The sequence below is a fragment of the Aulonocara sp. 'chitande type north' Nkhata Bay genome, linkage group LG18 (genome assembly GCF_057382095.1).
Source record: "Aulonocara sp. 'chitande type north' Nkhata Bay isolate Kocher_YH1m ecotype deep benthic linkage group LG18, A_spYH_male_GT1.1, whole genome shotgun sequence".
Lineage (NCBI taxonomy): Eukaryota > Metazoa > Chordata > Actinopteri > Cichliformes > Cichlidae > Aulonocara > Aulonocara sp. 'chitande type north' Nkhata Bay.
In genome coordinates, this window is record NC_141361.1 from 36,780,847 (window position 1) to 36,796,505 (window position 15,659).

At 41.6% G+C, this 15,659-nt stretch overlaps 1 long non-coding RNA gene across 1 annotated transcript in view; it reads right to left on the reverse strand.

Annotated features, from left to right (window-relative positions):
* Positions 1–1,687: 1,687 nt before the first annotated feature.
* The window catches only part of LOC147309118 (uncharacterized), a 36,170-nt gene continuing 22,198 nt past the window's right edge, over positions 1,688–15,659 (reverse strand). The window contains exons 3-4 of the long non-coding RNA XR_015125955.1: positions 5,966–6,055; positions 1,688–1,977 (exon numbers count right to left, since the gene is read on the reverse strand). This is a non-coding gene — a long non-coding RNA (uncharacterized LOC147309118). The remainder of the gene's footprint in view (positions 1,978–5,965; positions 6,056–15,659) is intronic.

Sequence of the window (15,659 nt, forward strand, 5' to 3'; positions counted from 1 at the left end):
AAGACTACACAAGTCTGTAATGATTTCACCATGTAGCAGGATATCCTACCACCATTATATAAACACTCCAAGAAGGTGCAGAGGTCTCCTCTTACTTCCCTACCCTTCCTCACCCCTCTGTATCCCACTCTCCTCATTCACTCTCTCCACATATCCCTTACCTCCTGAACCCAGACCTTTTGGGGGAGGTGGCAGCACGGCAGCAGTAGCTGTCTGGTACCTTTGTTTCTTCATTTTGGTTACACAAGGTGATGTTTTACTTTAGTCCAAATGGGTGAGGAAATTCCAACATCTCTTGACACCACTTTACTGTTTCCTTTACAGCTTCGATTGTCATGCAGTAAATAGTTTTTATAAAACTTAAACCCTGTAACGTAATGTAATAAGACCTCTACACCATCAGTGTGTTTTTTTTCCTGAACAACCTGAATAAATTGCATGATACATTTTCAAGCAATAAATTACAGGAAAAAGATACAAATTAAAAGTCACATGTACAAATTAAGATTTAATTTCTTTCAACGAATTGTCAAAAGGTTCATCAACAGCTCAGTTAAAACAATTAAAATTTTCTGGTAATTATTTTATGGTTCAGGTTTTTCAGGGTTTGGGAGTTTTCTCCCGGTCACCAAGTAGTGACTGGTGGTCACAAAAACAGTAAGATCTCAGCTTATATGATGGGATCTCTAACGAGGTTATGTTCTTGGTCACTAGAGTCTTTTTGTTTTTTGTTTTTTTATAAAACTTGATGTTCATTCAGTAATTAATAATTAAGAAATCAGTTCACAATCAGAATAAAACAGGCATTAACCTCCTAAGACCTGAACTCTTCCACTGCATGCATTTTTAATTTCTCTTTGATATTTGGGCATATTGGGACCCGATGAATGTAAAAACAAAGAATTACCAGATTTTTTTATTATTTTTTTACCTTATTTTTGTTTTTAAGAAAAATAAGAGCCACATATGAGGATATTTGTTTAAAATTGTTCATAGAACAGTAGCAGTATAATGTCCTTGTAAGTGGATATCAGGCCCTTGTAGAGCAAAATTTAACCCAAAATGTGATGTCCACATATGTGGATGCCAGGTCCCAGGAGGTTAAACAGATGTTAGTTAAAAACAGTTACGAGATTGGAGGTGCAGTGTTTTATATAATAAGATGAAATGTGATTTAGGAAGCCTAGCTTGCGTAGGAGCCACTGATTCTCGATTTGAGTTGGATGTTGACATGAACTGTGATTTATAAACCGTGCCGGATGAATCTAAGTTGCAGATAAAGTAAAGCTAGCGTTAGCAAGCTTGCAGTTATTTTTATAGGCATATGCTTGCACGAACTAAAAGGTGAAAATGAAACAAAATTGGTTCACATTAATAGCGATGTTGGTCTCAAAGCTACTGTAATTGTATTTATGAGGACTATTTTTAATGCTTTTTGGTTGGAGCATCTCATTGGTTGCTGTAATAGCTGTGTAACTAACGAAACTTAAATGTACATTAAAGTGAAAGGAATTCTGCCTGCAACAATATATGTGCCAAGCCATCAAATCATTATTTTCTCACCTAAACAGAATGGCAATGGCAGTTTTATTTATTAGCACATTTGCTTACATGCAAACTCAATGTGCTTTTCACAGAAGATAAAAACATTAAAACCAGTCTAGATTTAAATTACTTTAAGGCACAGTTTGCATATTCTTCGGCAAAGGGCTGAGATGTAAATTCCACACATTTGTGGGCAGTGAATGGTTCTTTCAAATTTCAGGTCTTAGTGTAGTTCTTGGTGTGTAGGATCACAGACTTGTTGCATGCTTAGATCTAACAGTGTAATGTTAGGAGATGGTTTGTATTGGCCACCAGTGTGAATAAATTACTAAGTGGTCCCATTCCTTGAAGAGAATCATCTTCCACTCTGCCAGACAGAGAGGGCCTCACACACTTCCTTTGTGTGAGTGTGTGTCCCTCTTGGCTTAACACCTAGAGGCAGAGACAGGATATTGATGTCAGTTTCATTTTTTAAAGATTGACAGTCTGTTTCTTTTCTCTTTCTTATGTGTTTGTGATAGCTGGTGTGATTTTTAGCATTTGATTTTGGAAATAACAGCGCTAACATTCTGTCTTAAAGAGTGGAAAAACTGTAAATACAAGTGCAAATAATATGTTTAATGCAGTGGTTCCCAAACTTTTTTTGCTAGGCCCCCTTTGTTTTACAAGAAAAATGTTCCCCCCCCCCCCCCCCCCCCCCCGTCCCCCGTGCACGCACGCATGCGCACAAACACATCCTCCAACCACACACACCCCTATTTTGCTCCATTGCGGTTTATTTCACACCTCAAACATTTAGTAAACAATTAAGGAAATAATTATAATAATGGAGTGGATTGATATAGTGCTTTTCAAGGCACCCAAAGCACTTTACAATGCCACTATTCATTCACTCTCGCATTCACACACTGGTGGAGGCAAGCTACGGTTGTAGCCACAGCTGCCCTGGGGCAGACTGACAGAAGCGAGGCTGCCATATCGCGCCATCGGCCCCTCTGGCCAACACCAGTAGGCGGTAGGGTAAAGTGTCTTGCCCAGGGACACAACGACCAGGACAGAGAGTCCGGGGATCGAACCAGCAACCTTCTGGTTACAGAACCAACCCCCTGAGCCACGGTCAAAATACAAGAAATCTGCAATAAATTACAGGTAGTAAGAAAATAAACTACTAACTCTTTTACGCTACGTCCGCACCTATACGGGTAGTTTTGAAAACGCAGCTGTTTCGTCCACATGTAAACGGCGTTTCGAATCACAGAAAACTGAGATTTTCTAAAACTCCTTTTTTGCGTTTACGTGTGGACGAGGAATACAGAGTTCGTCACGCAACATCAAAGGTATGTGCCTTTTTTCACGTCAGGCTGTGCGCCACGTTATTGTTTACATGAGATGAATAGCAGAATGGCAGATTGAGACAAAATACTGTTAATCTGACTGTCTGCAGGTTTTACACGCTTACATATAAACACACACAGTTACTGTCCCTCCATTTAGAAAGGCAGAGGCGTCACGGTGTAATTATTTTACATGTAGTTGTTTTTTTCCTGTGTAATAATATTCAACATTGCTGTCAATGCATTTTTCCAAAAATGCCTCTCTGTGCAAAATGGGTTTAAAAACATAAACAACTGTGGGATCCTGTTTGTCCGTGATTTGAACCGAGGGAACAAATCGTGGCAGGATCAGCCTGATGTTATTTGTATCCCACTGTAACTTTAAATGGTAAATGGCCTGTATTTATATAGCGCTTTACATATCCAGTCATCCACCCATTCACACACACATTCACACACTGGTGACTTTACTGTATAAAGAGCAAACATCTCCAAAATGTCAGGAGTAGTTAGTCATTACAACAAGTGTTTGTGAACTAAAAATCAAGAATGTGGGATCCTGTTTGTCCGTGATTTGAAGAGCCCAGCGCTGCTCCCGACGAAGGGAAAACCAACCCTGCAGGGAGACCTACCTCGGCACTTGTGCAGGTGAAACCAAAGGGCAGATATGCTTCACCATGTTTTCTAGTCTTTGGCTTAGTATGAAGATGGTTTGGAAACATATTCAGCAATGCTTCATCTCCTGCTTTGCGTTTGTGTGGGCGCCCCGTGCTAGCAGTGTCTAAGCATTTTGGGTTTTTTCCCCCCCTTTTCATACCGCACCCCCCCTGCAATGGCTCTGGGGGGCGGGCCCTACACTTTGGGAAGGTCTGTGTTTAATGTAACAGTAAAATGTTCTGGTCTTCCTGGACCTGGAAAAGGCATTCGATCTGGTCCCTCACGAGCTGATTTGGCGATCGCTACAAACCCATGGTGCCCCACAAGCTTATGTGAAACGGACTCAACTGCTCTATTGCAACGTTACAAGCGTGGTCCCATGATCGCCAGCCTTCCCGATCACCGTCAGCATCCACCAGGCCTCGGCCCTCTCACCCCTATTGCTCATCTTCTGTATGGACACTGCGATGGCCGACTTGCAATCACCACACCCATGGAGCCTCCTGTATGCAGATGACGTGAGCCTATCGGAAACAGAAGACCACCCAGCCCTGCAAATTCGAACACAAGTGTGGAAAGATCGGCTCTCCGAAAACGGCATGCACCTGAACATCAAGAAGACTGAGTACCTCGAATGCGGCCCCCAGACTGACGGCACTATCACCATCAAGGGCGAGCCACTGATGATAACGCCGTTGCAAAAACAGGCCAACGATTAGACCGGAGGCAGCAACAGGCCACGAGGAAGACCAAAAAAGCGCTGGATGGACCAAATCAAAGACGATATGAAGGCTGCGAACGTCATACCGGAAGATGCTCTGGATAGGAAGAAGTGGAGGAATGTGTGCAAAATAGCAGACCCTGCATCCAGCAGGACATGAACCGCTAGGAAAGAAGAAAAAGAAGAATATAACAGTAAAATGTACAGTAGGAGGCTTGGCATTGGCAAATGCAGGGACCTCTGTATCTCCAGAACCGCTGTATCTCTTTTAGCATGTGGCGTGTGCACTAATGCACAGCCATTTTGTCATGACTCCCACTCTGCTCTTTAGATCAGAAGTTGGTCATATGATGAGACAGTTGTCTAAAGAAAGACTGAGTTATATGTGTTTAAGAGTGCAACATAAAGGGACACCACAGGGATAATTGCTCTTTGACCCCTTGAAGTCGACTCTTATTATCATTGTGAAACAGAATTCATCAAGCAAAGCATTGTTCATCCACTAATAATATAAATAACATGAAGTGTGTTTAGGACAGGGGTATCAAACATAAGGTCTGGAGGCCAGATTTGGCCTGGCAAAGACTCCAATCTGGCCCACTGCATGACATTGGTAAATGTGAAGGGAACTGTATTTTCACATATTTTACACATTTTCTCACCATGGCCATTCACAATACACCAAAGTAATTAAATGATAGATTTCTGTAATTTTCAACTTTACTTCTTACAATTTAAACCCCAAACGTCATTCTGACAGCATCTGCCAGCCTCATGGACTGCTGCACACTGGCTGTACAAGCACTGACAGCAGCCCATTCACTTATTTTCATTACTGACACTGGATTGCCCAATCAGACCAACCCCTCCGCTACCTTCACTGTGCGCTCACGGAGCTTGTAGAATAAATTTAGTGTAGATCAAGTGGTGAAAAGGTGGAGCTGAAAATCTGAAAATAGATGCAGCAGAATGTGTCAAATTAACCAACATGTTAACTGCTGCACTGTGAGCAGTAGTACCAGCAACAACTAGTAACAACTAGTAACCAGGCCTCTCAGTCACAGGAGGCTGTTGCTGCTAGCACAAGCTAGCAGTGAGGAAGAAACAGGGGAAGATAAAATTCATGTGGTAAGAAAATTCAAGAGATTCAAGGATTCAGGCAAAATGAAAGGCTACTTTGTAGCTTTTAATTGTCGGAACAACTAACTAACCGAACAACAGTATCAATATGAAACATATGACTGTGACTTGATCCACTACGACTTGATCGCGATGCTACTGCTGTCGTGAAGCAACAGCATCATTAATCAGGGTGGTCTGAGGGATTGAGGTCACAGTTTTACATTTCACTCTCGTGGCCTTGTTGAAAAACAATGGATAGTTTGACAAGAAAGCAAAAATGTGTGACTGTTTAAATAAATGTTACCATTTATCTGAACTGAGAATATCTAGCCCAGAAGAACAGATGAAACCTCTTGCCGTGGCTTTGCTGTAAGCACTGCTAGTACATTTTGTCTGCTTCTCTTTATCTTCAGCATCTCCACTAACTCTCCATCTCTGAGAGCACCCAGCCATAACATGGAGACGTCCCACATGAAAAGTATGTTTTTGTGTGGTTGCTAGAGTGTGCGTGTACACACAGAATGCTTATTGCACAGACAGCCGTACCACACACACACATAAAATTACACACGTGACCCCTATTTACCTTTCAAATGTAGCAGTTTGACTTCTGAGCCTGCAGATTGACTTTATCATCACCAGAACAGGATGGCAGGTCAACAAATGCAATGGAAATCTGGGGAAAAAATAACAACAAAAACCAAAAAGATGAGGTAAGCAGGTAACTGTCTCTTATTTAATAATACTAATAATAATAAATAGATTAGGGGCTGATCCCAGCTGCTACTGTGAGGTCAAACTACAGAAACAACAGCAACCCCTACCTGCTATGTTCTTTGATCCAGCATCCTGTGAAAGAACAGCAGACTGCCACATACGTAACCTGAAGATTTTTTTAAATATATAATTTAGTTGTGCATGTAAGAAACTATCTTGTTGTACATGAACTCCCTTATATTAGCATTCATCTATAATACCTAGTTTTATTTTAACCACTTTGGTGGCTTGGATAAAATCCTTTTTACAAAAAGTTACAGTTAGTGAAATTAAACGACCACCACAAAACAGCACTGAAGTATTAATTGTACAGGAAATGATTTTGGTTTTTTTGGGGGATTTTGTTGTCTTGTTTAAGTTTGTTATAGGTAATCAGGTTTACATGGATGCCCTTCCTGACTATCTGACTACCTGAATATCAAAGTCTATAAGTAAACCTTATTACCGGGTCCTTAGTCTGACCTTTCCACATTTTTGAACATTGAGAAACTATTAATAAAAATTAAATGAAAAATTACATTGCCAGTTTGGACAATGTGATTCACTGAAGTGTTTTGCTATGATATGAAAATAAGAATTTTGCAGTTAGTTGTGGAAGAGTAGACTAGATTCATTTAGTTTGTGTGAGTTTTCTGGCCCACCAGACAATCCGGACTGTGTCACTGCCCAACCAGAACCTACTGGCCTATTGTTTGTATACCACCCAGCCAACTGACCGGACGTTTACCTCCATTACCTCGAGATGTTTACCTCCACAGTCGGACCAGAATAACCTGTCACTCAGCGCGTACTATTCACCCGTTTCCTCCAATAGCGTGACTCTGTCCTAAGAGGGGGGGGGGGGGGGGGGGGGGGACTGGATTAAAACAGGATAGAACGAGGAAAACAAGATGTGACAGAGAGGAGGGTTTCACAAAGGACAGGAAACACAAAGACATGTCAGAGAGAGCAGGATGGAGAGATGGAAGGATAGATAGAAAGAGGATGGCTGAGAGGGAAATAAGGGAGAAATGGTGAATGTGGGCTTAAGGAGGGAAATGTATGAGACAGAGGTAGAATATAAGAGAGGAGGAGGAAGGAAACTGGAAGGACAGATCAAGAAAAAAGAGGAAGAAGGTCCAGATGGTTTAATGAAGAAAGAAATAAAGAAAGGATAAAGGCAGCCAAAAATATTTTCCTACAGCTTTGAAGTCCACTTTTAGTTCCAAAGCGGTTTGTTGTGATTATGATATGATTCGATAAACAGCGGTGGCTTGCGGTGCGTGCCCCGGCAGATAAAGCGATGAAAGTTTTCTAAAACAGAAGTGACTCAGAGGTTATGGTTTTTAGCAGCGTTAGTCAGCAGACTGACAGACGCTGCTTTGATCAGCATCCAGGTCTGATGAAAAACGTCAGAATATTACACCCTTAAAAAACAGCTGGAAGTAAACAAATGTGTCATTATCTGAATATTTCTTTAGAAGAATTAAAAAGAAAATAATAATTTAAAGATTTGACTTTTGACTTTAGGATTTTGTAGGTGTATGTTTCATAGTAAGTATAAAAGTCAAGCAGGTTCACTGTAAGAAAAGAGAATTTATTTAAAATATAACCAACAAAAGACAAACGAAAAACATTGTCTCAATGATCTTTTGTGACTGATACCCTGCTAGTGTCTTAGTAAGGTGCGTCTGTGTTCTTTCTCTTTGATTCTTACTGATTTTTCTCATTGTTGATAATAGTGATGGATGTAACTGATTTTGGGGGTTTCTTTCATCATCTTTACGACTGAAGTACAATTGGGTTGTAAGGATAAATAAACAATTATTTCTGCATGATCTGGTCTCACTATAAATTTGAAAACATGGGAGATCACTGTCCAAGACAATGTTCCAAAAATCAGACATTCGGTGAGCCCGAGTGCTCTACCGATGGGGGCGACTATCATCCCAGGAGAGAACAGTTCCATAAAGATAGGAATGCTTCATCACAGAGGTCACTGAGACCTGACAGCAAAACACCCTGCACAGTGTTCTTTTCCTTTATTCTGTCACACTGCAGAACCATCTGATCTGCAACACTGGAGTGGCCCCCAGAGTGGCAACAAATATCAAAAAAATAAAACACTTAAAATGAACTTATTACACCAATTTTCATCTCTATATTTTTTATTCTCGGACTCTACTACAGTAGTTGTGCGTGATGCCTTCTTTTTTCTTATACTGTGCTTTGGTGCAGGTGTTCAGTTCATTCTCTTTAGCTCCTATTCCTGTATGATTATTTCATTTCACAAACTTTCTCCTCGTGGCTGGCCCTCACAAACAGAAGGTGTGGACAGTGTTGGAATTTTATTGGAATTCCACATGAAGGACCAAAACAAAGTGGTGCACACGTGAGAAGTGGAACGAAAATCATACATGATTCCAAACATTTTTTACAAATAAATAACTACAAAGTGGGGTGTGCGTAATTATTCAGCCCCCTGAGTCAATACTTTGTAGAACCACCTTTTGCTGCAATTCCAGCTGCCAGTCTTTTAGGGTCTGTCTCTACCAGCTTTGCACAGCTAGAGACTGAAATCTTTGGTCATTCTTCTTTGCTAAACAGCTCCAGCTTAGTCAGATTAGATGGACAGTGTTTGCGAACAGCAGTTTTCAGATCTTGACACAGATTCTCGATTGGATTTAGATCTGTCTTTGACTGGGCCATTCTAACACATGGATATGTTTTGTTTTAAACCGTTCCATTGTTGCCCTGGCTTTATGTTTAGGGTCGTTGTCCTGCTGGAAGGTGAACCTCCGCCCAAGTCTCAAGTCTTTTGCAGACTCCAAGAGGTTTTCTTCCAAGGTTGCCCTGTATTTGGCTCCATCCATCTTCCCATCAACTCTGACCAGCTTCCCTGTCCCTGCTGAAGAGAAGCACCCCCAGAGCATGATGCTGCCACCACCATATTTGACAGTGGGGATGGTGTGTTCAGAGTCATGTGCAGTGTTAATTTTCCGCCACAGGGTGAGCCATTTATATGGATACACCGTAATAACATGGGAATGGTTGGTGATATTAAAGTCCTGTTTGTGGCACATTATTATATGTGAGGGGGCAAACTCCTCAAGATGGGTGGTGACCATGGTGACCATTTAGAAGTCGGCCATCTTGGATACAACTTTTGTTTTTTCAATAGGAAGAGGGCCATGTGACACAAACTTATTGGTAATGTCACAAGAAAAACAATGGTGTGCTTTGTTTCAATGTAACTTTATTCTTTCATGAGTTATTTACAAGTTTCTCTTTGTTCACAGCCATTGACATGTCGAAGAGGTTAACACGTGAGGTGTGGATTGAAATTGTGTTGATATCTGGTGAACGCAGTAACCGGGTCACTGCAGCAGATTTCAATGCAAGACACCCTACGAGACCACCCATCTCCCATGCTACAGTTAGCAAACTGCTTGCTAAGTTTCGTGAAACTGGTTCACTGTTGGATTTGCCAAAATGTGGACGCAAGAAAACTGTCACTAATAAAGAAACATCAGTGGCTGTCCTAGCTTCATTCAGCAAGAGCCCACAGCGCAGCACTCGCTGCATGTCACTGGAGAGTGGCATTAGTCGAACATCCCTTCGGTGGATATTAGCTACTCACAAATGGCATCCTTACAAACTCCAGCTACTGCAGCATCTCAATGAGGATGACCCAGATCGGCACACAGAATTTGCAGAATTGGCAAAATAAAAATTAGAACAGGACCCTCAGTTCATGCAGAAGATTTTGTTCAGTGATGAGGCAAACGTTTATGTGAATGGTAAAGTTAACAAACAAAACCACCGCTATTGGTCTGACACTAACCCACATTGGATGGATCCCTCCAAGACTGTTGGAACAACAAAAGTGATGGTTTGGTGTGGTATATGGGGTACAACGATAGTGGGTCCATTCGTCATCAATGGAAACCTCAAGGCCACTGGATATTTGAAATTGCTACATGATGATGTGTTTCCCTCTTTATGCACTGAAGCCGGCACGTTCCCTGAGTTTTTCCAGCAAGATGGTGCACCACCACATTATGGTGCCAGGTCCAAGCATTCCTAGATGAACAGTTTCCTGGAAAGTGGATTTGTCGTCATGGGCCAGTTGAATGGCCCCCAAGGTCTCCCGATCTGACCCCTAAGAATTTTAACTTTGGGGTCATCTGAAGGCAATTGTCTATGGTGTGAAGATACGAGATGTGCAGCACCTGAAACTACGGATACTGGATGCCTGTGCTGGCATTTCTCCTGCGGTGTTGCTATCAGTGTGTGAAGAGTGGGGGAAGAGGGTTGCATTGACAATCCAACACAATGGGCAGCACATTGAACACATTTTATAAGTGGTCAGAAACTTGTAAATAACTCATGAAAGAATAAAGTTACGTTGAAACCAGGCACACCATTGTTTTTCTTGTGACATTACCAATAAGTTTGATGTGTCACATGGCCCTCTTCCTATTGAAAAAACAAAAGTTGTATCCAAGATGGCCGACTTCTAAATGGCCACCATGGTCACCACCCATCTTGAGGATTTTGTCCCCTCACATATACTAATGTGCCACAAACAGGACTTTAATATCACCAACCATTCCCATTTTCTTACGGTGTATCCATATAAATGGCCCATACTGGCCCACCCAGTATATACTGTGTGTGTGTGTATATATATATGTACATATATATATATGTACATATATATATGTATATGTATATATATATATATATATATATATATATATATATATATATATATATATATATATATATATATATATATATATATCAGAAACTCAATGGGGATGTGGCGTACAACACTAGAGGCCAACTCCAAGCCCATAGCACAAGTCACCATCAAGTGCGGGATCTACCAAGGAGATGCTCTGTCCCCACTGCTGTTCTGCATAGGCCTGAACCCCCTCAGTGAGATCATTAACAAGACTGGCTACGGATACTGGCTACGGATACCGACTACGGAACGGAGCAGTTGTCAGCCACCCCCTGTACATGGATGACATCAAGCTGTATGCCAAGAGTGAACGAGACATCGATTCACTGATCCACACTACCAGGCTATACAGCAATGACATTGGAATGTCGTTCAGACTGGAGAAGTGTAGTCGGATGGTAACAAAGAGAGGGAAGGTAGTCAGAACTGAGGGGAATGAACTACCAGAAGGCAACATTGCAGACGTAGAGGACAGTTACAAGTACTTGGGGATCCAGCAGGCGAATGGGAACCATGAAGAGGCCGCTAAAAAAGCTGCAACCACCAAGTACCTGCAGAGGGTCAGGCAAGTCCTGAGGAGTCAGCTGAATGGTAAGAACAAGATCCGGGCCATCAACACCTACGCCCTACCCGTGATCAGGTACCCTCCTGGGGTAATAGGCTGGCCAAAGGAGGAGATAGAAGCCACTGACATAAAGACAAGAAAGCTCCTTGCCATGCATGGAGGGTTTCACCCCAAGTCCAGCACCCTGAGGCTGTACGCTAAGCGGAAGGAAGGGGGCCGGGGACTGGTGAGTGTCAGCACCACAGTCCAGGATGAGACAACGAACATCCAAGAATACATTGGGAAGATGGCCCCAACTGACCGAGTGCTCAGTGAATACCTCAGGCAGCAGAAACCCAAGAAAGAGGAGGGAAACGAGGAACCATCATGGAAGGACAGGCCCCTGCACGGTATGTACCACCGGCAGATAGAGGAGGTGGCTGATATCTAGAAATCCTACCAGTGGCTGGACAAAGCTGGACTGAAAGACAGCACAGAGGCACTAATCATGGCAGCACAAGAACAAGCTCTGAGTACAAGATCCATAGAGGCTGGGGTCTATCACACCAGGCAAGACCCCAGGTGCAGGCTGTGTAAAGATGCCCCAGAGACAATCCAGCACATAACAGCAGGGTGCAAGATGCTAGCAGGCAAGGCATACATGGAACGCCATAACCAAGTGGCCGGCATAGTGTACAGGAACATCTGTGCCGAGTATAACCTGGAAGTCCCAAGGTCAAAATGGGAGATGCCCCCAAGGGTGGTGGAGAATGACCGAGCTAAGATCCTGTGGGACTTCCAGATACAGACGGACAAAATGGTGGTGGCTAACCAACCGGACATAGTGGTGGTAGACAAACAGAAGAAGACGGCCGTAGTGATCGATGTAGCGGTTCCGAATGACAGCAATATCAGGAAGAAGGAACACGAGAAGCTGGAGAAATACCAAGGGCTCAGAGAAGAGCTCGAGAGGATGTGGAGGGTGAAGGTAACGGTGGTCCCCGTGGTAATCGGAGCACTAGGTGCGGTGACTCCCAAGCTAGGCGAGTGGCTCCAGCAGATCCCGGGAACAACATCGGAGATCTCTGTCCAGAAGAGCGCAGTCCTGGGAACAGCTAAGATACTGCGCAGGACCCTCAAGCTCCCAGGCCTCTGGTAGAGGACCCGAGCTTGAAGGATAAACCGCCCGCAGGGGCGTGCTGGGTGTTTTATATATATATATGTCATCTGACCTACATGCTGTAAGTATTAAATGTGCTAGAAAGGTGTTCTTGTGGGAGGCGAACCCAAGGAGCCTTTTATGTGGAAAGTGGTGGCAAAGAGGATCTGTGCTGTCTCAGCAATAACACACAGGTATGTAGAAACCTGTGTGTTATCCATTTTATATCTGCTTTTAGGACCTCAGATTGCTAGTTTTTTTTTTTTATATATATATGTATATACCATTTCGTTTTGCATTGGAGCCTTTGCAGATGTATTAAATAAAGTGTGAGTGATAATAAGAAGTGCCTGTTTTAGATCCTCCAACATAGCTTGATAGGAATCCAACATTCTGTCCAACATACGCACACACAGCAGGGTGTTTTACTTCACAGCAACATATCTGTGTGTGCCAGTGGAGGGATACAGAAATGGGATGAAAATGTTCTGTCAGCACCAGCAATAGGCTTTCAGTGAGTTTGGAGTTTGTTTGTTCGCTGTGTCAGCCAATCAGCTGACAGACAGAGCTTTGAAGCTGAGGTTTCAGCTCTCAGCATCAGAGTGAGGCCTCAAGACAGACTTGGAAAGAGAGCTGAGAAAACTTGTGCTGCTTTGCGTTTTACTTGAAGTAAAGACTGTTTTGTCTAATATTGGCTTGAAAAGGACACCCTGTGACCACAGGTACACTGTAAACTCAACAAATACAGCAAGATTCTGGTTTTAGTTCAAGGTAACAGCAATAACTTTTAAAGTGGGTAAACTGTGGAACAAAACGGTGACAGGAGTAGTACAGTGTTAAAATGTACTGTAATAATATTAATCATATGAATTATTATCATTAATATTATTATTATTATAGTAAGATATGCAAATGAGATTTCAATATTATTAATATGCTAACCACGCATGAAAATCTTTTTTATTCAGAGGTGTACAAGTAGAAAATAATAGTCACTGTGCAATAGCAATGTGAATAAATGTACTGTTATACTGGTCAGGACCTGTAATAAAAATCTGAAAAATAATGGATAAAGTGTGGTGTTTAAACTTTAAGGACCTATATGAACCCTTTAGCTCAATAAAATGCATCCAGATGTTTGCACTAGTTTGCCATTTAGTCCTTGAACTTATCAGTAAATGCGGTGCATATCTTGCTGTCGCCACACACCATGCATGTTCACGGTGCTGCATGCAGAAATGTTCAGCATATGCAGGTGATGATGGTAGTGCAGGCTACCATCATCAGGTAAAAAGCAGGGAACAGCAGACAGAGACACAGTGGCACAGAAATAGTAAAAGAAAGGAAGGGGGAAGACAGACCACAGGAGAAGACAAGGATACAAAACGCAGTGGAGCAGGAAGGAGAAAAAAAACTATTAACCATGAAGGACATTTAAACACCTTAATAAATAATATAGACTGTTGGAATTACTAAACAAACAAACAAACCCTTTGTCAAATATAAGAAGCAGTTTGCACCCAAAAGGCTCACAAACACAGCAAACATTTTAGTAAATCTTTTACTGGAAATCTAACATCACAGTAAGAGCCGAACACTGAAACTCCAGCTTCACAAAACAGATGGTTGATGGCCAGAGTGAGCTGTGAGGTTATTTTAGAAAAAGCACAACTGGTAGCTTATCTTGTGCAGTACAAAACTCATTGTATTACAGTCCAGTGACATGCATCTGAGGTTAACAGGTTATTCTAAATGGTTGTCTGTCTCTGCGTGTCACAGACTGACACACTGTGTACCCTGCCTTACAACTGCTGGGTGACACTCCAGTCTTCATTCCTAAAAACAACAGACAACTTTTTACAGTTGTCTGTTGTCTGAAACTTTTTACATATTTTTTATGTGTTTTTTAATACAAAACATTTATTTAATGCCTATATATAATCCATCAAAAATATGATGATGGACATGCTTCAGTTTAACCTTACACTTCATAAAGATGTAGACTGCTGTGTCTAAAGTGGCAAAAAATAAAATAAAATAAAATAAAATAAAAATGCAGCTCTATCATATAAAAAGACTTTGGGGTAAAAATACTTTTTTTTTTTTTTTTTTTTACACACACAAAGCCTGGTAAAACTTTACTAATGCAGTAGTGTAGTAATGCAGAACTTCTTTCAGTTCTTAACCTTTTAACCAAATGCATAAATAAATCTGGGGGATCAGGAGGAGACAGTTCAGCTAGAAATTTTATATTTTCTTCCATTTGTTCTTTATTCTGATCTGTGCTTTTTAATTAAATATTGGATAATTTTTCTTCTTCTGACTTCAGAGAAAGGCATTGAAACGTGCTGTTTACATTGCAGACATCTGACAAATGACAGTGGAAAACCAACCACAGATGTGATGTTTGTCATTGAGCAACACCCCAAAATATTCATACCTGCTGGTTTAATCTTCAGGAATAACAAGAATTTTATAGGGTTATTTAAAATCTGACGAAGCAGGTAGTACTCATAGTGTAGTGGTTTAAACTCAACAAGCATAAAATCCCTGGTTTGCTTCCAGAAGGAGATACAAATCTCTAACCCTAACCCCATTAGGAAGTGTCAAAATCTGCCAAATAAATTTGCTGAGTTAGCCACCACAGTGATCCCAACACAGTGAATAAGGGAGCAGCCAAAAGAAACTTTAAAAAGCACAGTAACTATTTGCTGCTGCAGAAAATGCAGTGATGAGGGTAGTGCTCTAAAGTAAAGCGAATCAATGAGTATGTGAAAATTCTTCTTAAGTACATTTTGAATAACAAGCTAACGTTACTTTGTTTCTGCTATTCGTTTTTGCTTTTGGCCAGAACCATGTTTACCACTATGTAGCATCCTATTATCTATACAGCAGTCAAAATAAGTTTAAAAAGACAGCACAGTCACAAAATTGCAAGTAAGACAACACAACTTTTGTGAATCACTCCTGTTAGCGCTATTTGGGGATTGCTCTCACTTGCCATTTTGCCCTGTTTAGGAAATCTGGCCCACTGTGCGGATGGCAGCATGTATTTACCTTTCAGCGCTGAT